We start from the raw sequence: 25,101 nt of genomic DNA, 5'->3' as shown, positions 1-25,101 counted from the left end.
TCTTTGATTACTTTGGGAAAATCTCTGACTGTGGCTCTTAGTTCAGCTTTAGTCCAGGGAATATAAGAAATTAAAGGGTTAAGCTGCTGGATCCTCAGAAGTCTTAATTTTAAAGGGACAGGTATGTAAAAGTTCAGAGGAAAAGAAAGTAGAGTTTTTGAGAAAAGGAAAAGGGGAATTTGAGGGTCTAGAGAAGGCATAGGCAGCATAGAAGGGAAGGAGGAAGATGGTATCAGTGGTGGATTCTGGCCACCAGGAGCCAAAGGAGAGAGACAAGATGGTGGCAGAGGCTGAGCCTAAGACAAGGAAGCCAGGGAGGAAAAGCGTTGAGCTTTGGGGGCCTTTTTATCTTTCTTTAATCATTTGTTTGCCTCAGTTAACCTTAAATTCTTGTTTTGCAGAGAGGCAATTTTAGGCTTCTGATAATGTCTGGAAGCCTCAAAAACACCAATCACAATAAACATTCCCATAAATTCTGAAAATTTTAAGCTATTGTAATCCAGTTAGGTTTTACGGTTATTAGGTTTGGGGATTTCAAAAGTTCCCCGTAATGACCATTGATATCCTGAATTGTTTTTGGTCAAGTTGGCCCATTTATTTAGAAAGGCATATGAGGAAGGATCATCGTTTTTAAACATAAAATCAGCCAGAATCCTTGTAGCTGAGGGCACCCTCAAAATATTTCGATAATTGGAATCCCATTTCTGAGAGGTTTTTCTCTAGAGTAGAAGAACCGTTTTCCAACAGCTTAATAATTTACAGCTCAAATAGTGCAATTCAGTCAGCCTTCAAGCTAATCCAGCCAATTCTAAGGAAATAGCTTAGTCCAAGAAGAGCCATGCCAAAGACTTTTCAGCCAATTTCCATAGAATGACCCCTATTTCATAGGAATGGGCTGAAGGCTGGACAGCTGGTACAATTTAAGTGAAGCAGCCCCTTTTCTTAAAGGAATGGGCCAAAGGTATTTTCAGCCAGCTTTGGTTGAAACAGTCTGATGTCAGAGTCACAACCGAAGTACCAAACCAAGTACCCATATACAGAAGAAGGCCTTAACCAGAAAGACAGAACTTTAAAATAGATCCTGAATAAAGCCTGGAAAGCTTCAAATGCAAAGAGCGTGTGAGCTTGGATTCAGGAGAAAGAGATGTGCGTTCAAACACCAGGGTCAGTGAGAAAAGCAGTGCGCAACAGTGGGCTCAATTGCAGGTATCACACCTATTTGCTCACCAGCCCTGGAGCATTTGTGGGTCTTCACCGGTCCCTGTATGGACCACCAAAATGTTGATCTGAAACAAAGAGACTGCCAGATGTTTGTCCAGCAAAGATAAGTTTATTCAGTATTAGCAGAGAATCTCAAGTATCAGCAAGCCATATGCAAGTGCCTGCATGGCAATGGAAGGAGATCACTTAAAGAGAGGAAAAGGAAGTTGGAGGGCTAGAGTAAATAAAGAGTCCATGGCTTTTGATTGGCTGAGTTCTCGCCAGGAAAGAAGGGGATTCTTTCTTCTTGGGCTCTGCGATTGTCTCAGGGTATGAGAGCAGCCCCCTTCTGGTCTCCTGACTCTATTTAATTGAGGTTTCTGTTTATCATTTAAGTTTTACAGAGTGCTATACATTTGGAAGGCATGAAGTCTGTATTTTGAGGTTGAAAACATAGTAAATGGATGACTAACACCCATGTGTTATATATTATACATTATATGAATATCATATAATGTATAATTAATTCTCCCTGGGAAGATCATAATAACAATCTTTCGAAGATTTAAATCATCTAATACTATGTGAAATGAATCCCCCCACTATATATATATATTTTACATATATATAAAAATATATATAAGATAACTGCTCAAAACTCAACAATTCAAAGTGTTAGCCATCTTATGTTTAAGAGAGAAAATATTTGTATGTAACCCAAGTCAGAAGGCAGGAGGGCACCACTTAATAGTTCTGGTTGTGGAGCCACGATGAATGGTTTAGAAATGTCAGCTCTACCTCTTACTGCCTAGATATTTCTAAACAAGTCATTTAATCTCTCTGTGCTTCAGTTTCTAAGTCTCTGAAATGGGGATAATACTGACTTCTTGTGTGTTAATTCTTTGAAGGCTGCATGAATTAAAAGTATGTAAAATCTTTGTTTCTTACACATAATAAATGCTTAGAATTAGCTTTACTATATGTCAAGAGGACCTGAAGTGCAGTTATGCAAGATACTACAAATGTTCACTTTTTTGGTTATTTCTAGGGAAATCATACATAAGTTGAAATAATTCTTCTCAAAAATGGAAACTCTAAAAATGAAGGGTTGTGTTTCATGCATGCTATGCTTAATTTATTTATTTTGTCAAGGTCTTTAAAGAAGATGATGTTGATTTTTAACATAAAATTAGTAATTGATTTGTTTCGTTTGCTCTATTCGACATTGTATTTAGTGTTCTTATTTCCCCTTAAAGTTACTGTATCTGTGTGTCTTAACTACCCTGCTTGGTTTTATCATGTGGTCATATTCCCAGTTTGCTCCGTTGTTTGTAAAAGTGCCAAACTGAGTTCATCAAAGGAATAGTGAATACTCCATATGACACTCATTATTTTGATTTTCAATAGAGTAAATTACATCCACAGTTTGTTCCTCATTTCACTTTGAAGTGAAACAGATAGTTTTTCCAATGATTATTCTGTCTTCTTATTGACAGTAACTGGTCTCTTACATGAATGTCAAATAATGGTTCTATTTTATAACCAAAATTGTAAATTTTTATCAAATGCAGGCATCAGGTTATTAAATTGATGATGTCTTTTATGAAAATTGGCATTGATTGAGCAATACAGCAGAGAAAGTACATACTGCCCCTATAGGAGGCAGACTAATGCATTTCCTCACCCCTAGGGTACCCACGTCCTAATCCCAGGAACCTGTGCATATATTGTGTCACATGGCAAAAGGTAATTAAAGTTGCAGGTGGAAATAAATTTGCTGAGCAGTGGACCTTACCATAAGGAGGTTATTCTAGATTATCGGGATGGGCCTAATGTTATCACTAAAAAGTAGAAGGGAAATGCAGAAAGGGAAGTTAGAAGGATGCAATGTGAGGATTCAGTCTGCCTTTTTGAATTTGGAAAAGGTGGTCTTGATCCAAGGTGTGAGGGGAACCTCAAGAAGCTGGAAGAGAAAAGGGAACAAATTCTCCCCTAAGGCCTTGTAGAAAAGAACTCAGTCCTGTCAAGCCCTTGATGTTGCCAGGGCAAACCTGTCAGACTTCTGATCTACAGAGCTGTCAGACACTAAATGTGTCTTGTTTTAAGTCACTCTTTGTAGTATTTGTTACGACAGCAGTAGAAAACCAACACGGTGCCCATCTTCTGAGGGTTACCCTCCTAGCTGTCTCATAGTCCAAGCAGACTGGGTGCAAATCGAGCACCTATGACCACAGACAACACTTAATTTTTAGACGGTGTATTTGGCCGAGGAAGAATATTTCCTGAGCCTCCATTACAGAAATGTTACGAGTGTGACAACCAGTCTACCGACAGGACTGCATACAGCTGTTGAGGCCAATTTTATAAAACCCCAAGCCAATTCCTTTCCAGGAAAAAAAAAATGTTAGCTTAACATATCACATGAATCTATTTTATATACTTTGATAGTTTTCACAATAATTTTAAATTTTACTCAAATTGTGATAAACATCATACAGTTTTCCATTTTCTGCTTGACAACTTAGAGATAGGGTCCCTAGATCCATTGTTCGAAATGCTGTATATGTATATATAGATATATAGATAGATATAGATTTACATATTTAAATTATATGTATAATTTAGCCTTTTGAAGACAGGAAAAAAAGAGGCAACATTTGGGTTTAGTTTTAGAAATATATGGCTATATTCACTTATGAATTTGCCCCACTGAATTGTAATGTGCTTTTTCTTCCTTCCATCCTCTCACAAGAACATTCTTGCTTTGCTTGCCAGCATTTGAAGAGGAATGAAAGAATTAGTTCATAAGGTGTGAAGCAGTAGGAAATTCCTTCCTAAAGTTGTCATGTTATCTTTCTGTCCACCTGGCCTATGTTCTGACATGAGAGAGACCAGTTTAGTTTATTTAAAGCTTGAGCACATCAGTTCTTCAAGAGAAGGCTAAGAATCTAAAGGAAGTACTTCACTGCTTCACAGACAAGTACTTCACAGACAAGAAATTACTGTGACCTTGACTACATGTTTCATTAATAGTGAGATATTTTCATTTCAAGTGTCTTTTTATATTAAAGCAGCAGGTTGTGTTGAACGTGAAACCACGGAGAGAAAACGTGACATATTTAAGGATTGTCACTTTTCATTATTGTAACTATTGAGACTATTTGGTTTATTTCCAGAATGACGATGTGGTACGTATTAGAAACAGCAACCTAAAATGTGGCAAACATGTTTTAAAAAGGTTTACGTTTAAACTTTGTAAAAATATATTTTTCATCTATCAAATAAAGCACTGGCTTATGAGTAATTATTTTAATTTTTCTCATTTATCTGTCTCCTCTCCCTTAAAGAAGCACCGCTAACCAACTTCATAATGGATTAGTATATTGCTTCCTGCTGCATTAAAATGTGGCATGTGGCATGGAATCGACAAATTTTAAATTCTTACAAAATGGGGATAATACAAGCAAGAGTCAACACACATAATTCTTACCATGAGAAGGCACTGTTTTAAGCATTGTTTATGTACTAATTCACTTAATTGTCACAAGAGGTCGGAATATCATGCTTGCATTTTACACAAGACAGGTGAAGCAACTTAACCAGAGTCACATAGTGGATCTGGTAAACATAACAATCTTGCTAATAGAGAAATTTTCTTTTTTGTGCTTTTACCAAAGCTATATTAAAATTAGTTTAGCTCTTTGGTTGCAAATAACAGAATAAATTCAAGAAAGAAAAGGCAAAACAGTAAAAAATACATATATTTTAAGGGCATAGTAGCATCTCATGGAACACAAGGATAGGAGGTCCTAAAAAAGACATTGGAACCATGCAATAAGAAGCACTGAGAATCTTTATTTCCACCTTTCATTTCTTATCTTTCTCTTCTGCTGCTTTAGTCTGTCTTCTCTATAGACTAGTCTTTTCCGTTCCCTTATCTTCATGGTCCATAGAAGCTAGCCACCATAACTCTCATGACCTGTCTCTTCATTCCATGACCAATCCATATGAAGCTTGTCCTAATTATATATTCTTATGCTAAGAAATTATATTGGTCAAACTTGGCTTAGGTACCCATCTCTGTCAAAACAGTTCTACTGTTAATAACTTCATTTTGAAATACCTTGAATATAAGAAGTAGAAGAGAGGCAATTGACTAGAAAATTCCATAATTTAAGTAACTGGAATCTTCCAATGTAAACTAATATATTTTAATATGCTAATATGTAAATTATATATTGTTAATTCAAGCTCATGTGATACCAACGAGAGGCTGATTATCTGTTTCTATGCAAATTATATGACTAGACAAAAGAACATCAAAACTAGAATAAGAAGCTGTTCTTTGGCTTCCAACTCCCCTCTAACAAACACACACAAAGGCTTTCCACAGAGAAACTCAATAATATGAAGAATATTTATATTGATTATATTAAATTGATATACACTTGATTGATACACATTTTTGTAATACAATTTGGAAAAAAATATCGCTAAGTGTGAACAAGCAATTCATTAAAATCCCATGATTCTTTATTCTCTGTTCTTTGGTTATATGGAAATTCTTGATTTTTTAAAAAAATGAATTCCATTATTACATATATTTGATAAAAAATAAGCAGGTGTAATTGGAACAGACAAGTTATGGTACTTCCTTCTACACAAGTATCATAAATATTTGAACAGTATGTTCCTGACTAGATACTGTTGGAAGCTTACTATGAAAGAACTAAATTCTGTTAAAACATAAATCTTATGGATTTGGGGGCTTGCAACACACTCTAGAAGACTCTCAGTGGCCAAAAATAGTACTAAGCTTATGGGAATGGTAGGGTTCTCTGTGGGGTGGAGGGATTAATTGTGTCAGTACCAGCAGGAGATAAGACCATGGCCACGGGATGGTCCCATGTCAGCAGAAGGAAATGAAAGTTCTCTCCGAGGGAAAGCATCATTAATTTAGGCACCAGCTTTCCACAGTCAAATATCACACACACACACACACACACACACACACACACACACACACAGTCACCACTAACAAGAATCTGTGGGACAAAAAAGCCACAACAGATTTAGACTCTCATGGACTTCAATGTTGACATTTCAAGAAATGAATATAAATTAACTTTAAACTCTATGAGGAGGAAAAGGTAGAATAATGAAAGTGAGCCAGCAACAAGTAAATAGGGGGGAAAAAACCCATAAAGTACTATATGGATATTATTTTTTTAAAAAATGAAACAATACATTGTTTAACTGTAAACGTGATAAAATATAAATAAAAGGGCTTCCCTGGTGGCGCAGTGGTTGAGAGTCTGCCTGCCGATGCAGGGGACACGGGTTCGTGCCCCGGTCCGGGAGGATGCCACATGCCGCGGAGCGGCTAGGCCCGTGAGCCATGGCCGCTGAGCCTGTGCGTCCGGAGCCTGTGCTCTGCAACGGGAGAGGCCACAGCAGTGAGAGGCCTGCATATGGCAAAAAAAAAATATATATATATATATATATATATATATATATATATATATATATATATATATATATATATAAAGGCCAAGGATGATAAGTTTAAAATTCAGGTTGTTATTACCTCTTGACTGGGAAGGGGGCTATCAGGGATTTGGAATCCTGAAAGAGGAAAGTGTTACATGGAGAGTGATAGGGTTCCTTGTAGTAAGTTGCAGTTCTTAAATTGTAGGTTCTCAGGTACTCTTTTATGCTTCAAAACATATATGCATGCCACAAGTATTTGTATATATATCAAATATTTAAAAATAATAAATAAAACTCTTAAAAAGGAATATATTAATTATATAGGCTAATATAAAATTAAATACTGTTTTACAAACTAACTTTAAACTTTGTACTTTAGATTACACAGGAGCACAAGGTCTAAATGGGTATCTCCTGGGGAGCCATATATTCCTGAAGGTCCTGAAAATTTCTCTTTTTTCTTCTCCCACTCTTCCTCCTCCCTCTCCTCCTTCTCCTTGGTGGTTACCATGAGAAAAATTTAAATGTCTGCATTTACTTCAATTTTAAGTTTAAACAATGTAGTATATTCTGCATTATTTCAACAGTTACCTTAGAGCTAAATAGTTAATTACAACTATAATGGCACCATTACAGAATGAATTCAGTAAGTGGATTTATTTTATGATTTGTTAAGTCAATGAATCATTTTACTTTTTAATGGTTTCAGGTTATTGAGAAAGAATGGAGGCCGAGGAAAAAATAAATAAAATATTCTTGCTAAGCCAAGGTCAAGAGATCTCATGGTATAATCATTTTAGAGTAGTTTGAATAATAACACTAAAATTGATTCCAGAATGGAATCATCACATACCTAAAACTAGAATAAGTATGTGGAATTCAAAAAACCCATGTTGGTGTGGCAAAATTGTTCTTGTATTTTAAGAGGTAATTTAGTTTCAGCAAAACATTATCTGCCACATTACATCAATTTATTATCTAATTCCTCAATATTTAATGTACTTTAAATTTAGTAATTTTTTTGGTTTTGTAGTTGTGTAAATAGTATAATAGTTTCTTACTAGTTTCGTGTTTGTGTATACTTAATTGACTTTATGATTAAATAATTTGTCATCACTGAAAGACTTTTTTTAAAATTAAACGTATGAGTAGTTTAACATGGTTGAGATCACCAGATTAAATCTGGAAAAGCTCTGTTAATTTTCAAGAGTGGTGTATTTCTGTTGACTTCTCATTTCAAAATCTGAGGGACTCATAATTAATAGAATAAAAATGCCCAGCTCAAATCCCCATTATAACATACTAAAAGGAAATTAAGCCAATACTATTAGGTAGCGGGCAAGAAGCAAAACATGTTTTATGCTCCTACATTGAACATCGTATAATGTCACTTGTTAAATTTTTTATAAGAAAATTTGGAAGATGTTATATGAACTTCTCATTAGAAAGGTATTATAACTAGTTCTGTAAAATATGACTAATATTTTATATTCTTGCACAGCTTTCCAGCTCACTGCATTTAGCCTGTCACATTCAAGATATTCATGTTTATTTTGATGAATTGATGAATGAATGAACAAATGAACAAGTAAGTGAACAAATCCTGCAGGAATCTATTTTATATCTTCAACATCATTCTCTTTCAACAGAAGATGTATTCCAGGATACTAAGTGTCAGAAACTGATTGTCTCTTTTGGTCTATGGCCTGATTCTTTCATGCTTCCTTTAATCTCTTCCTGTTTTCTTGCTCACATGCTTCTTATAAGTGCATCTAGATATAATTAAGTATCTTAGATGCTTTCTGAAGCCAGTGTCATTTCACTATTATATAATAAAGACTTTAAGTAGAGCAGCTTAAGTTTGACTCTAATGTGCAGTAGATATGACATTCCAAAGATGAATCACCATTTGAAGAATCTACAAAGAAAATTTAAAATAATTAAAATAAGTTGATCTCAGTGTTTTGAATCCTCTCACCTCAAGTATATAAGGGATGAAGAGAAAGAAAGGAGAGAGGATTTGGGGGGAGAAGATATTGGGAGGAAAATATTTTTGAATAAACATGTGATGTGATATTCTCTACCTCCCCTCCTCCAGGTAGGATGTGATATTCCTTCCCTCCCCTTCTCCCTCTCTCTGCTTAAACATTCATGTGGGGCACAGGCTCTCACAGGGATCTATAGAAAGCTTGATACGTTACGCCTTCATTTGGGAGGCAGGGTGGACTAGGGTCTGACTCTCACCTTGGAACTCTTGCAAAAGAAAAAGGACTTAATAACTCTTCGGAGAGTGATGCTATTTTGGGGTCGACCTACATACACTCCCTGGATACGTCCTAACAATACATGAATGCCTGTAGGGTTCTCTCCTAGCTGATGTGAACTGCGTAGAGAGCAAGCCATCCTGACTTCTGTCCAAGAGCGCCACCTGGAGTCACGGAGGGAATGAAGCAGCAAGAAGCTGCAGATGCATATTCAGAGCTCAGGAAGGAGTGGCAAAGGGCCACCTAGAACAAAGTCAAGAGAAAGGCAGGGGGGAGAGAGGTGGCCTGCAGAGAATGTCAGAGAACTCAGAAAAGAAACCCTTGCAAAATATGTCAGGAAATTAGAGCTGAATGATGGTTAAAGTAAGATCTGTCCTTACCTTGAAAACAGCATCTAGAAAAGAGGGCAGGGAAGGAGTTGTTTGTGAGAGAAGTTTAGATGAATAAATAGAAAAGCCAACTATACCATTTTTAATCTTGAAGGCATCCAGCCTGAAAAAGGCTGGTGTTAATATAAAGTCCTAAAAGTACGCTATTAAATCAAAATTCCTCGTGGTGATGAATATCTTGGACTAAACATTCTAATTACTGAATTGTGTCTGTGAATAACAATTTAAAGTATCCCTAGAAGAAATTTTATTTAAGAGTGGGCAGGAGAACCCTGGTAATTACCACACTAGGTATATTTTAAAGGGGCAATGGGTGATCAAAGTAAATTTGCATTTTGGATACATCAGAAAGAGTTGTTCAACCTCCAGGTTACATAAGAAAATGTAAAACTTTTCTTAAAAAGCTAATTCAGTTCTCTAAACTGTCAAAATAAGGGGCTGTGTTGTTTGACAAGGTTGCATTTGGTTTTATTTCTATTTCCTCTATTTCTTTTGGATTTATTGCCCAAATTCTGTGTCTCGACCAAAGCTGAGAGTGAGGGCAAATATCACTATCACAGAAATTCTGTTTCTAAGAATAAATAGGAAATTTTAACAAACATTTGTTATTATCACAACTTAACTTTTAAACATTTTAACAGTTAAGTATTGAAAGCTTAATGTTATAGCAAAGAACAGCAACTTCCTCACTGTCACCTGCCAGATTCCTGTTGTAGACACTGCAATGCACTTTTGAAATATTAGACGCTCATTTTCAGCTAAGGTCAGGGAGAAGGTCAGGGCTTCCCTGGTGGTGCAGTGGTTGAGAGTCCGCCTGCCGATGCAGGGGACACGGGTTCGTGCCCCGGTCCGGGAAGATCCCACATGCCGCGGAGTGGCTGGGCCCGCGAGCCATGGCCGCTGAGCCTGCGCTTCTGGAGCCTGTGCTCCGCAACGGGAGAGACCACAAGTGAGAGGCCCGCATACGGCAAAAAAAAAAAAAAAAAAAAAAAAAAAAATCACCTGAGTGCTCAGTCATAGGTGTATAAATTTGGCAATGGTGCCATTTAATTGTTTATCAAGAAAACAAAATCATCTGGATTTTCATTTGTTTCTGCTTTCATTGCACACCCATTAAATTTAACATCTTTGCTACAAGAGATATAGATGAGGTTTTTACAATAGGTCTCAGGAAAGAAGTGCACATATTTTGGAGATATATCAATATCATATTTCATCAGCAGCTACCAGAAGTTGAATGACTTCTTGTATAAGTGTGCATCAGTTGTTATTGAGCTCTGCTGTGTTAGTATTGCCGTTTGCAAAGTAACATATTTAAGATTTCTATTGCTCAAGCAGCCTTTTCACACTGTAATAGCAGCTATTACATCTTGTTTGAACATTTTGTGTAAACATGACAAGATACTTACAAAATGTTTTCCATGTCATTAGGTTTACTTAGGGCTAAGGAATATGAGGAAGATAGATTGGTTACCAGCTGGCTTACAAACAGTATTTTTACTTTCTCTTTTGCTGTGATAAAATTGTTTTATGAACACATAACTGCAGCATGTAAACAAAACAACATATATGCTTTTGATACTTGGATTTATCTTTATCATATTTATCTCATTGTGACAGGAAACTGATTTTCCATTCTATAAATTTTTTTTCAATCATATTGCCATGTTGTTAGTTGAGTAACATCCTGAAATCTCTCATCAAGCAAGTAAATAGAAACTCAAGTTAATCGTAAATTGATGACCCTTTCTACATAAAAATTCATTCTACATTTCATAATATCTGATGTGTTATACATTTAAATAGCACAGTTTATTATATAAATAACATTAGGTAATAATTTTTGTGCTACTGCAGTAATTTGAAGAAAATATCGTGGTAGCACAGGGGAACCAGGAACAAAAAATGCACTGGTGATGGAAAACTTTTGAGGGAGGAGATATTTTAATTTGGTCAAAAAGAATTAGTAAGAGTTGTACAGACTAAAAGCTATAAAATGACTTGGTTCTGCCCTTCCTCCCTCTTTCCCTCCTTTTTTTCCTTTCATTCTTTTTATAAACTGTACCATTGGTTTGGGTTTTCCAAAGTTTCCAGATGTCTATGAATAACTAGGGATTATTCCTTCATGATAGGAGTATGTGTTATGAATGTCAGGCATAGTGTCTCAAAAAGAACATTGAGTATTCTCATTTCTTTTCGTGGACTGTTTGTAAAAGAATCGATTTTAAAAAAAATTACTATACATGGTTATTTATGTTTCACGATTAAAATGATCGTCTCTGGTGACTGTCAAATTGTGTCCAAATCCTGGTCTCACTACGTATCAGTTACGTGATTTTATGCTATTTTCATTTTGTTAACAGTGGAAAATAATGGCATTTACTTGATAGAGTTACTGTGAAGCTAGCCCTCGTCCCTGCTGTCGTGAAGAAGCAGGAGGCCAAGAAGGTGGTAAATCCCCTGTTTGAGGAAAGGCCCAAGAACTTTGTCACTGGGCAGGACTTCCAACCCAAAAGGCACTTCACCTATTTGTGAAATGGCCAAGCTGCATTGAACTGCAGTGGCAAAGGGCTGTCCTCTATAAGCAGTTGAAAGTGCCTCCTGCAGTTAACCAGTTCACCCAGTTAACCAACCCTTGGACAGCCAAACAGCTACAGAGCTGCTAAAGCTGGCCCACAAGTACGTATCAGACAGAAAGCAAGAGATTGTTGACTCCACCTAAGAAAAAAGCTGCCAGCAAAGGGGATGTCCCCATGAAGAGGCCACCTGTTCTTCGAGCAGGGGTTCATGCTGCCCCCACCTTGGTGGAGAACAAGAAGGCTCAACTGGTAGTGACTGCACATGATTTGGGTCCCGTTGGGCTGGTTATCTTCTTCCCCGTCCTGTATCTTAAAGTGGGCATTTCCTACTGCGTTATCAAGGGGAAGGCCAGGCTGGGGCATCTAGTCCACAGCAAGACCTATCACCATCACCTTCACACAAGTTAACTGAGAAGACAAAGGATCTCTGGCTAAGCAGGTGGAAGCTATCAGGACCAGTTACAGTGACAGATATGATAAGGTCCGCTGTCACTGGGGGAGGCCATGTCCTGGATCTGAAATTGGTGGCTCGCATTGCCAAGCTGGAAAAGGCAAAAGGCAAGGAACTGGCCACCAAACTGGGCTTAATGTATACTGTTGAGTTTTCTGTACATAAAATACAAATTCTCCTTCAGCCAGTATTGATTGAGGAAAAAAAGAAAAAAAAAAAAACTAGCATAGAGTATTTCCAGTACATATGGCTTACACATGTTAAAATAATCCATTGATTTCTTTTATACATTTATTTGTTTGTTTGTTTTTGGCTGCGTTGGGTCTTTGTTGCTGCGCGCGCGCTTTCTCTAGTTGCGGCGAGCAGGGGCTACTCTTTGTTGTGGTGTGTAGGCTTCTCATTGCGGTGACTTCTCTTGTTGCAGAGCACAGGTCTAGGTGCATGGGCTTCAGTAGTTGTGGCTCATGGGCTCTAGAGCACAGGCTCAGTAGTTGTGGTGCACTGGCTTAGTTGCTCCGTGGCATGTGGGATCTTCCCGGACCAGGGCTTGAACCCATGTCCCCTGCATTGGCAGGCAGATTCTTAACCACTGCGCCACCAGGGAAGTCCCAAAAAAGAATCAATTGATAGCTAACTTTGGTGTATATGCTATTTTTGATATTCACTTCCCTGGTTCTTCATTTTAGATCAAGAATTATACCCTTCTCCTTTTTATCTTTCTCACATGTTCTTTTTTTTTTTTAAGACTTTAAAAAATAAATAAATTTATTTATTTAGTTTAGTTTTGGCTGTGTTGGGTCTTCATTGCTGCATGTGGGCTTTCTCTAGTTGCAGAGAGCAGGGGCTACTTTTCATTGTGGTGCGCAGGCTTCTCTTGTTGTGGTGGCTTCTCTTGTGGAGCACCGGCTCTAGGCGCGCAGGCTTCTGTAGTTGTGGCTCGTGGGCTCTAGAGCGCAGGCTCAGTAGTTGTGGCCCACGGGCAGTAGTTGCTCCATGACATGTGGGATCTTCCTGGACCAGGGCTCAAACCCATGTCCCCTGCATTGGCAGGCGGATTCCTAACCACTGTGCCACTAGGGAAGTCCTCTCACATATTCTTTACAAAAGCTTACACTGTGCTTTTCAATATCATTTCAAGAAAGTACTTATTTCTCAACAGTCATTCAGTATGCAGAGATGCAGTAGACTCTTGACTCTAAACCTGTAATTTGTCTGCATTTTAAAAATACTAGAGGCTAATATTTTTCCTTTCAATAAAACCAATGTCACCTTGTTTTTCTGTAGAACCATTAAAAGGTCTCTATCAGCATCTTTACCAAAGATGCTTCCCTGTCCTTGTAATTCATGCTTCAAATACTTTGCTGATTGTGCGTTCACTCAGATGATATTTTGAGTCCCATTTATAGTAGATCTTTGACTGTCCTTTAAACTAGGTGTAAATCTGTTTTGCCCCTAAACGTAAAACATTTGGGAAATGTTAATCCCAAGCATTCCTTGTCACTGTTCTCTTTCACACTTCCATTGCATTGTGCCTTTAGAAACGGGAAGAGTTGAATGTGTGTGTGTATGTGTATACATATATATATATATATGATTGTAGATAAATTAACTCTACAGGTTTTTAAGAAATTTATATTTAATGAGAAAGAGAAAGAAAGAGACAAAAAATTAGTTCAAGAAGCTCATACCATTACATGTCATGCTGTAGAGTGGTGATACATGCTATGGGGATATAGGAAGCAGAGAGGACAATAAGTAGTGACAGAGAGTTGCTGTTTTTTGCTAGAACTGACAAAGTACTCCTCTCAGATAAAGTCACTTTTAAATAAAACCTTGATGAAAAGGAGGGGATAGCTATGTGACTGTTTGAGGCTCCAGCATTCCAGGTAGAGGGAACAACAAGTACAAGTCCTTGAGGTAGGAGCATGATTAGGAGAGTGTTCAAAACATATAAGGAGAGGGCTTCCCTGGTGGCGCAGTGGTTGAGAGTCTGCCTGCTGATGCAGAGGACACGGGTTCGTGCCCCGGTCCGGGAAGATCCCACATGCCGTGGAGCGGCTGGGCCCGTGAGCCATGGCCGCTGAGCCTGCGCGTCCGGAGCCTGTGCTCCGCAACGGGAGAGGCCACAACAGTGAGAGGCCCGTGTACCGCAAAAAAAAAAAAAAAAAGAAAAAGAAAAAAAAATACAAGGAGAATAATACGGCTGGAACTTAGTAACTAATAAAGATGATAGCAGTTTAAGTCTTAATGTCAGCCAAGGAGAGAAGGTGTGAGAGACAGTTCTTCCTGAATGTATTGAATTGAGCACCTCTGCTTTTGACAAATGTGTGTGTGTATATATAAAATAGGGGATTGGAATATGACACCCCAAAATATGCCCCTTATTTTGAGCTAAAAGCATTTGAAGTTCAACAGAGAGAAAAGAAGCTTTCCCAGAGTTTCCCTTATCTGACTAAACCTTTGAGGTATGAGGATTGCCATATATCCCCTCTCTTGGGAAGTTTCAAGACCACAGTGAAGAGGAAAAGTTGGCACTGAAATGGACCAGCATAAACATTACTCCATTAATTTCCCCCATACGTTTGCCTTCCCACAGTTTGCCACATTGGAAGCCTAAAGTCTTTTCTTTTGTCTGTCACTTCTATACACATTTATCGTTAACATTCTAGATAAGCTAAATTTCTAACCATTCCTTTAAGTTACTCATCACTGAGTTTCTCCTGCAAGGATGCACACTACACACTCTAGTAAACTCCATTTGTTTTTTCTCTTGTTAATCTGTCTTTTGTCAGTCTAAGTCACAGGGCCCCAGCCAGAGAAACTAGGAGGGTGGAGGAAAAAGTTTTTTTTTTCCTTCTCTACATTTTTTACCATCTTTAAATGAAAACCATAGATTCTTTAACCAATGTATGCATAGTGTTTTTAAAGGTAATATACTATCCTAACAGTAATATGAAGGAAAAATAAAAATAAAGTAACCTATAAAAGTATGCATTTCAATACAAAGGCACAACTATACTTTATGACACAATAAAGCTGCTAGATGCTTGCCCTCATATGTAGAATTACTGTGACTCTTGCAGCTATGCCTGTAGTCTGTATTGGCAACTCAGCACTACAGACACTTTGGGTTACGGCTTTCTGATTGCTCAAAAAAGTGAACAATGCTTGCTTGGCAAAGTTTTGATGAAAACACAGTCCTAACTTTACCTGATTTGCATAATTTTTGTCTTCTCTGAATGGGAAAGTAATTTACATTTAAAGTGGTGTTTGGGTCTAAGCCAGACAATAAAAAATACTGAAACATGCAGGGCAATTCTTTGTTGTGTGGTATTGTCTTTGAATTTCAGAACTCCTGCTCTCTCGCCTTACCAAATACAGTGTGTCATAGTCAGCAGGATAAACAAAGCACTTCGAAAAATTTCCAAAATTCTCCCTTGCATCTTGAGAAAGATTTTAGTTTTAGTCTATTCTAAGTGTAATGGGAAACTGTTGTAGTCTTTTTTTTTTTTTAACATCTTTATTGGAGTATAATTGCTTTACAATGCTGTGTTAGTTTCTGCTTTATAACAAAATGAATCAGTTATACATATAGATATGTTCCCATATCTCTTCCCTCTTGCATCTCGCTCCCTCCCACCCTCCCTATCCCACCCCTCTAGCTGGTCACGAACCAACGAGCTGATCTTCCTGTGCTATGTGGCTGCTTCCCACTAGCTATCTATTTTACGTTTGGTAGTGTATATATGTCCATGCCACTCTTTTCACTTTGTCACAGCTTACCCTTCCCCCTCCCCGTATCCTCAAGTCCATTCTCTAGTAGGTCGGTGTCTTTATTCCTATCTTACCCCTAGGATCTTCATGACCTTTTTTTTTTTCTCCTTAGATTCCATTCCATATATATATATGTTAGCATACGGTATTTGTTTTTCTCTTTCTGACTTACTTCACTCTGTATGACAGACTGTAGGTCCATCTACCTCACTACAAATAACTCAATTTCATTTCTTTTTATGGCTGAGTAATATTCCATTGTATATATGTGCCACAAGCAATCTTTAGAATGAAAAATGGAGCTGGAGGAATCAGGCTCCCTGACTTCAGACTATACTACAAAGCTACAGTAATGAAGACAGTATGGTACTGGCACAAAAACAGAAATATAGATCAATGGAACAGGATAGAAAGCCCAGAGATAAGCCCATGCATATATGGTCACCTTATCTTTGATAAAGGAGGCAAGAATATACAGTGGAGAAAAGACAGCCTCTTCAATAAGTGGTGCTGGGAAAACTGGACAGGTACATGTAAAAGTATGAAATTAGAACACTCCCTAACACCATACACAAATATAAACTCAAAATGGATTAAAGACCTAAATGTAAGGCCAGACACTCTCAAACCTTTAGAGGAAAACATAGGCAGAATACTCTATGACATAAATCACAGCAAGATCCTTTTTGACCCACCTCCTAAAGAAATGGAAATAAAAACAAAAATAAACAAATGGGACCTAATGAAACTTCAAAGCTTTTGCACAGCAAAGGAAACCATAAACAAGACAAAAAGACAACCCTCAGAAACCATAAACAAGACAAAAAGACAACCCTCAGACAACCCTCAGAACCATAAACAAGACAAAAAGACAACCCTCAGAATAAACAAGACAAAAAGACAACCCTCAGACAACCCTCATAAACAAGACAAAAAGACAACCCTCAGAATAACAAATGAAGCAACTGACAAAGGATTAATCTCCAAAATTTACAAGCAGCTCATGCAGCTCAATAACAAAAAAACAAACAACCCAATCCAAAAATGGGCAGAAGACCTAAATAGACATTTCTCCAAAGAAGATATACAGACTGCCAACAAACACATAAAAGAATGCTCAACATCATTAATCATTAGAGAAATGCAAATCAAAACTACAATGAGATATCATCTCACACTGGTCAGAATGGCCATCATCAAAAAAATCTAGAAACAGTAAATGCTGGAGAGGGTGTGGAGAAAAGGGAACACTCTTGCACTGTTAGTGGGAATGTAAATTGATACAGCCACTATGGAGAACAGTATAGAGGTTCCTTGAAAAACCACAAATAGAACTACCATACGACCCAGCAATCCCACTACTGGGCATATACCCTGAGAAAACCATAATTCAAAAAGAGTCATGTACCAAAATCTTCATTGCAGCTCTATTTACAATAGCCAGGACATGGAAGCAACCTAAGTGTCCATCAACAGATGAATGTTGTAGTCTTTTGAAGAAAAATGACATGATCAGATTTATATTTTAAATGAATCATTCTGTTGATTAAATGTTAAGCTTTAGGACATGAGAATTAAAAATCACAAACAAATGGAATATTTTATATACTTTTTGTTTGTTTTGTTTTTCTTTTTATTTTACCCTCAATATTTCAGAATAAGATATTTTAGGGAAAATACTGAATTCATTTAAAACAAAAACATTTTACCAATTGTTCTGTTTATAATACCTAGTTATCAAATTTAAATATTATTGTAGGGAACTTCAGTTTGACAAAGTTCAAGGATGGAGACAGTTAGGAAAACAGTCCAAAACTGTAGATTTGGAATTGATATTCTTGAGTTCTAATAGTGTCTGTATTATTAACTGCTGTGTGAAAGTGGGCAGCAGCTTCTCCACACTTATACATATAAATCTAAAATTGTGTTCTACCTCTTAATGACCCCACATTATAATTAACAGTATATTTGGGAGGTAAGTAATTTCCTTTTTCATTGCAAGAAAATACATAATCCAGCAATGAACCAAAATAATGGGGATCATTTTGGCTTAAAAATGACTTTCTGTTTATTCTTCTCTCTCTAACTGCTTATATCTCCTGATACAAGATTTTCCACACCATAATTCATCCTGACCAGGGTAGCCAGGAAGACTACTCAAATCAAAGAGATGTGGTCCCAATGGAGACAGCACTTCTGTCTGAACCTAATATCATACTTGGTTGATTCAGAAAACGGTGTTTAAGAGAGGTGTTTTTTTCCTAGGCCCAATTCATCAAATATATCAGAAAACTTTTCACACTAAAAACCTGTGCTTAGCAATAAATCACTCAATAGTATCTTAAGAGAGGAAAAGAAACGCTGCATTAGTTGTTTCAGCAGTTAAATCAGTCAGGAAGGACACACCAATTGAGGAATTTTAACAGTCAAATCTTATTTATGAACAATCTGCTAAGGTCACCATCAAGTTTATCATTAATGCTGTATATGAAAGCATTTGATTTGATGTTAATGTCCAAATACTAACATATAGTATGAAGATTAGTAAAAATGTGGGTCCAGGATCAAACAGCAACCGAATATAGTGTTAGGGGATGTGTGGTATTTCGTTTAAAAGTGGGGACTTTGGAGGTTGGCTATCTGGGTTTAAATGTTAGCTCTACCACTAACCAGGTGTGTTACCTCAAGCAAGTTATTTTTCTTTACTAAACCTCAATTTCCCTCTCTGTAAAGGGATTTCTAACTACATGTTTGTTGTGAGAACAAGATAACCCATGCACTTAAAATATATTTGGTGAACAGGAACTCATAGATAAAGATTTGGCACTACTGCTATAATTTAGAAGATTAGGTGTACTAGATATTTATGTTTCGCTTTAAGAAAGAGGGACAAAATTTTGACACAGGATGAGTGGGGATATATAAGTGTTTGCTACATGGTGCTGAAAAGATATATTTTTCCTGTTGTATAACTGTGATGCTTAAATAAGTTTTTCTTTCTCTTTTAAAGTGGAAGAGCTCACATCTGAACTTAAATTTCTTTCTGCAGAATAGGCAGCTTTTATTGTCACAGCAGGGATTAAGGACCAGATGTATTTGTTGACAGCACATAGATTCTTAAGTACACTCGCATACATGGCTCCAGTTCATGCCCTTTTATGAATTTCCTAGTATTTAAAGACAAAAAACAATGGTCATTGTTAATTTGATGGCAACAATTAATTCTACAAAGCCCTAGAATAGAAATGAGGAGATAAGAAAAAATTACCATTAAAAGCAAAGGAAGTTAGAGTATGGAGATTACTTAGAAAACAGAAAACCTCTGCTTTCACTGAAGCCATTTAAACAAATTTACCCAAATTAGGATATTTTACTAAATAATACAAATAACTGTGTTCATTTTAAACTTCAATTTTAATAGACATCTTTGGTAGAACACATTAAAATTTCCAGAGAAGGTAGAATAAAGAAAGAAGTTATAGACATTTCTTGGTAGGTGAGATAAAATCTTATTCTAAATCTAAACATTAACAAATAGGCATTAAAGTTTTTCTTAAAAAAAGAGGTAGGGAAAAAGCTAAAATAATCCAAGATACTTTATTAAAGTTGACAAACTGTAAAGAAACACACAAAAGACAAGAACATTGAATAGTTACAGAATAGTTATCATATCTTCAAAGATTTTAGTGATACTGTTTTCATGGTCCTTGAGAAACAAAGGCAAAGAAGGTATGGCTCCTGGCTTTAAGTTTAATGTGTTGGGAAGCAAATGAAGAGTTACAAGAACATTGATGAGAATTAAACTGCAGGTATTTATACAGTGCTGAAAGACTCAAATTAATCAGCGAAGAGTTTGATGGGAAATAGGAATTAATGAAGGGATGAAGCCAGGGAAAGAAACAATTAAATTTAATTTTGAAGATGCACATTAGTTACTCAGGATCCTCCAAGAGACCTGTGTTATAAGCAGAGAAAACAGAAAAAAAATATTTGCAAGTCTGCAGTGACACTTGGGAAGTTATAATAGTCTGAAATGAATAGAAGGTACATTCAATGGAGTGGAATGGCCAGAGGATGATAAAAAAGGAAAACATGAATATACCTGGCCTTCACATTTCTTACAAAGAGACATTAGAACTCTAGTGCCACAATGCTTAAAACTGTTTTCCAGGGCAATGTTTTTCCACTTCCTGATGAAAAGTCTTCCCTTAAAGCACTTTACTAACCGCCCTTCCCACAGCATTGCTCAACCGAAGCCCCATCAATAGAAGACAGCTTATTGCATTTTTCTTTTTTCTTTTTTTTTTTACATCTTTATTGGAGTATAATTGCTTTACAATGGTTTGTTAGTTTCTGCTTTATAACAAAGTGAATCAGTTATAATATACATATGTTCCCATATCTCTTCCCTCTTGCATTTTTTAAAGGTGAGTTAGCATGTAGTTCCTTGGGAGTGATATTTTCCACCTTCAATCACTTTAAAGTATAAAGAGCTGATAGATACTTCTTTACTGAAGTCCATTTTGATAGGCAAAGACATATAAAAGATGCTAGAGATGAGGACATTTCCAGCAAGAGAATGAAACAACTATTGTGAGTAAGGAGAGAAGTCTCACTTTTTCTGTTTGGTCTCTGGTGCTTATCGTGTTCCTCAGTAAAGCTGAGAAGAGAATCTGCCTTTTTATTTCTTTATTTTAGTTCATTCACACAGTTTTTCTGGAAAATTTAAGCTAAACCTTATTTATAAAGTTAAATGTCATCCAACGTCATGGTAGAAAGACATACCAAAAAATAACGTAAAATTATATGTCAAAATAGATGGTGTTGTCTTTGCAGACTCATGTTAGCCTACGAATGCAGGAAAATCAAAACTTGCTATTACATTATTAGAATTATAAAAACACTATTCATCAAACTGAATTTTGGGCGGAGGGGAGGCCCAGAGGAGGATATGAGGACTAGAGTATTACTTTTTATGGTTGTTAACTCCTCTATTTTATGTTATTTGTCCATCAGGTGTTGAAGACGTTATTGTGCTTCTGTTGTTCAATATCTATACTGTAACTTTTTGCTGTTTTTTTTTTCTGAATGATGTTCTCATCTGTTAGTGCAGGTAGAGTTGTCAGCAGCGATAGTAGCAGAAGGAATCACCATGATGTTCTGGAAACGTTTGTAAAGACAGAAGGGTCTGAGAGTCTCAGGAGGGCTGAGGACTCTCTCTTCAGCTACCATTTACCCAGACACGTACTTGGCAGTATTGATTAGGTGCTTGCTATTTATCCCGTGACTTATTTAGGCAAGGGTATGCAAACCTGAATGAAACAGAGTCCAAAGCCCGAGCGGCGGCTCCACCGCGGAGTCAATTCATGCATACACCAAGGTTGCTGAGGCCACAGTTCTCCCCTCCTCTCCCTTGTTATTAGTGTTGGTAATTAATTTGAACAAGCCCCTCACCTCCACTTCAGAGTGGATGGGACGAGGGGAAGTACTGAATATGAAAGTGAAGGTGACATTAGGGTACTACTAAACCAAATGAGTTCCCTATAAATTCATGTTTCTTTGAGAAAGATATTTACCTTTGGTGGTGTCACATTCAAGTGTTTCTATTGCTAAGAATCTAAAAGTCAGTGTAGACCATACTGCAGTACTAATGGCTTTAAAGCAAAGTTTTGAGATATCTAAAATCAGATGAAGGAGATTGGCTAGGATTGATAATTTTATTTGTCTGAAGATAACTGCTCTCTATGTATGCTCTGCCTTAAAATTAAGCCCACACGTATGCATATTATATTTTCCACAACATATAATATTAAAGTATTTCTTTTATATTTTGGAATGTAAAAATTAAGTGGGTATGCCAGATATATAAATGTATTCCAAGGCAAAGTACATGCAATAGTGCATAAAATAAATGGGCTCCAAAAATTCTATTAATGTAAATATATGATCAGTATCGTCTTTAAATATAATGTCTGATATTTCTTTAAGATATTTGAGGTAACTTGGCCTGCCTTATGAAAATAATCCACTTGCAAAAACTATTCTATGTGTTACTAAATGTCAAATGTTTAAAAGGAAGTATCTGCCTAGTTTATTAAAAGTCAATTAAGCAAACTTATGTTTAACTTTCTATTAATACGTCAGTGAAGCTGCACTGCCTAAGGGACAGAGGATTTTATCACCCTGGTAGAAGTGGGAACCTGAAAGCTATTGAGCACTATAGATTTCCCAATGTATCATAATTATAGAAACACCTGTGTGAAATAACTCTGAGTTGAGCCACTCTAAAAATATAGAGTGCTTAATAGTCCTGAGAAGCAAACTCACTGCCAACAAGCCACAGGTGTTCACCACGGGAAGCCATAAAAAATGTGAAGATGAAGGATGTGATGACATTTCCCAACTCATAATATATATATCCTGAAATGAACTTATGCATCTATAATTGAGTTGGGTTTTTAAAAATTGTTAATGTGGCATTTAGGTTATTTTTAAAAATAAAAAGCCATAAAATTTCCAAAATGTGCATAATATATTAGTTTATAAAATTGGATGCAAAGGGATAAAATCAAGCTAGAATCCAAGGTTTAATTTTTAAAACTTTTTTTCTTATTAGTGATAGCACTTGAATTGCCTGTTTCCTATATTGAATCTAAAGTTTATGCAGATAAGTAATTATGTGAATGAATCTTCATTATAATAAAATACAGCTTTTTGAATTTTATTAATTCAAGTAACAGCCATCAGATGGACTATTTACTGCAATAAAAAATTATAATCATGTTTCACCTAAGATTTTGTTATTGTTCATATAAAACGTTGTAACCACAGGGAGCTGTAATCAAATTGCTCCGTATTTCTTTAACATGTACACTAATCTTTCTAGTTAATTCCATTCAGCATAAAAATAATACGTACTAATGCATTTTGCAAGCTTTATTAATGCCTTCCAGACATTCATGTTTGTTAACTGAACACATTTGATTATCTATGCTGATGGAAGACTACAGAAGCACGGATAACTAAAAATAGTATGTGGGCTTCCCTGGTGGCGCAGTGGTTGAGAATCTGCCTGCTAATGCGGGGGACACAGGTTCGAGCCCTGGTCTGGGAGGATCCCACATGCCGCTGAGCAACTAGGCCCATGAGCCACAACTACTGAGCCTGCGCGTCTGGAGCCTGTGCTCCGCAACAAGAGAGGCGGCGATAGTGAGAGGCCCGTGCACCGCAATGAAGAATGGCCCCTGCTTGCCACAACTAGAGAAAGCCCTCGCACAGAAACGAAGACCCAGCACAGCAAAAATAAATAAATTAATAAACTCCTACCCCCAACATCTTAAAAAAAATTTAAAAAAATAGGTAATTCAGAAAATGCTGTGCAGTTAAATGCACATACACAGAAACATATTCACAGATGTTTGTTCAAATATATCTCCCCTTTGTCAGTCTTGTAAGTAAATGATCCAAAGTAGTTGATGAAAGAGAAGTGGTTTCTGCCAAAGTACATGCAGATAAAAAAATGTGTCACCATCTGACTAAACATAGAAAGAGAAGAATGTCTCTGTTTCTACCTCTAGAACCTAATCTATGAAATTATGATTCCACATAGGTAATCCAAACTTTCCTCTAGGTTGGTTCCATCTGAGGTGGTCCAGTTGTAATACCAGGGTGTTACCAGTCTACAGGGAAAAGTATGGGTTAAGGTTATAAGCCAGTTTGATTGGTAGTTCTGACCAGTAGACCAGAGTCAGCACAGTGGACTATAAAGCAGAAACAGAAATAATTCCAAATTCTGACTTGCTCCAGACGCGCAGGCTCAGCGGCCATGGCTCACGGGCCCAGCTGCTCCGCAGCATGTGGGATCTTCCCGGACCGGGGCATGAACCCGTGTCCCCTGCATCGGCAGGTGGACTCTCAACCACTGCACCACCAGGGAAGCCCCAAATTCTGACATTTTTAAAGTATATTACTAAGGTTATTTGTTTAACTACATCAAAAAAAAATGCCAGTGGTATAAATAAGATAGAAGTTTACTTCTCTTTTGTGTTAAGCATGACGTGCTAGGAGTGGCAAGGTGATAGGTTTCTTTGCTCCATCAGGTCAGGTAGGCATCGGGGCTTCTTGTACTTTGTTGTTCAGGCCCCTACTGCCAGTCGCCTCGCGACATGACCAGAGGTGGTTCACCACAACCATGTCCACTTCTCAGCCCGCAGACGGGAGAAGAGGAAATGGAGGACCAGCAGTTTCCATTCAATGAAGGTGACCTGGGAGGAGCCAGTATCCTAGTTCCCAGAATTTAAACACGCGTTCCAGGCTGGCTGCAATGGAGGCTGTGAATATAATCTCCAACTACGGGCTCATTTACTCAACTAAAATGTGGGAGTTCAAAGACTAAAGAAAGAAGAGAAAAATTAATATTGAAGATAATTACAGTCTTTCCCAGAAGAGATAACAAAGAGAAAAGATTACAATAAATTATAATGAATAGCCAGGACATTTTTTCCCCAAGAAATGGTTGAAATCAGGTGAGATTCTGAGGAAAGAAAATGAGACTACCCCTATTGATTGTAAGAAGTTCCCTATGGAAAGATTCTAAAAATGTTAAAAGGTCCCATCTTCCCTGTTGAAACAGTGACCATCATTGTTTCTAATAAATGAGGCACTATATTCTGAAAAAAAATTGTTTGAATTTCATATTAAGTAGAAAGTCAGAGCTTAAAGGCATAGTAGTGTTCGTATTTTCCAGTGTTCTCCAAGATATGTTCCCTTGGATACTAGTCCAGTGAAATGGTTATTGGAAAAATTTTTTTCTTATCAAATAGGTTTGGGAGACATTGACTACTGTATCTCCAATTAGACAGTTATAAAGTCTAAGCATATTAATACATATTGCAACACATAGTAAAGAGAACTAATTAAATGCCTTATTCTAAATGCATTAATCACATAATTTT

The 25,101-nt window shown here is 36.9% G+C and overlaps 1 pseudogene; it reads left to right on the top strand.

Annotated features, from left to right (window-relative positions):
- The first annotated feature begins 3,082 nt into the window (after positions 1-3,082).
- The window catches only part of LOC132518280 (large ribosomal subunit protein eL8-like), a 144,249-nt pseudogene continuing 122,230 nt past the window's right edge, over positions 3,083-25,101 (top strand).

Source organism: Lagenorhynchus albirostris, chromosome 3 (genome assembly GCF_949774975.1).
Source record: "Lagenorhynchus albirostris chromosome 3, mLagAlb1.1, whole genome shotgun sequence".
Classification (NCBI taxonomy): domain Eukaryota; kingdom Metazoa; phylum Chordata; class Mammalia; order Artiodactyla; family Delphinidae; genus Lagenorhynchus; species Lagenorhynchus albirostris.
The sequence above is the reverse complement of the archived record's forward strand: the minus strand, read 5'-3'. Positions and strand labels throughout refer to the sequence as shown.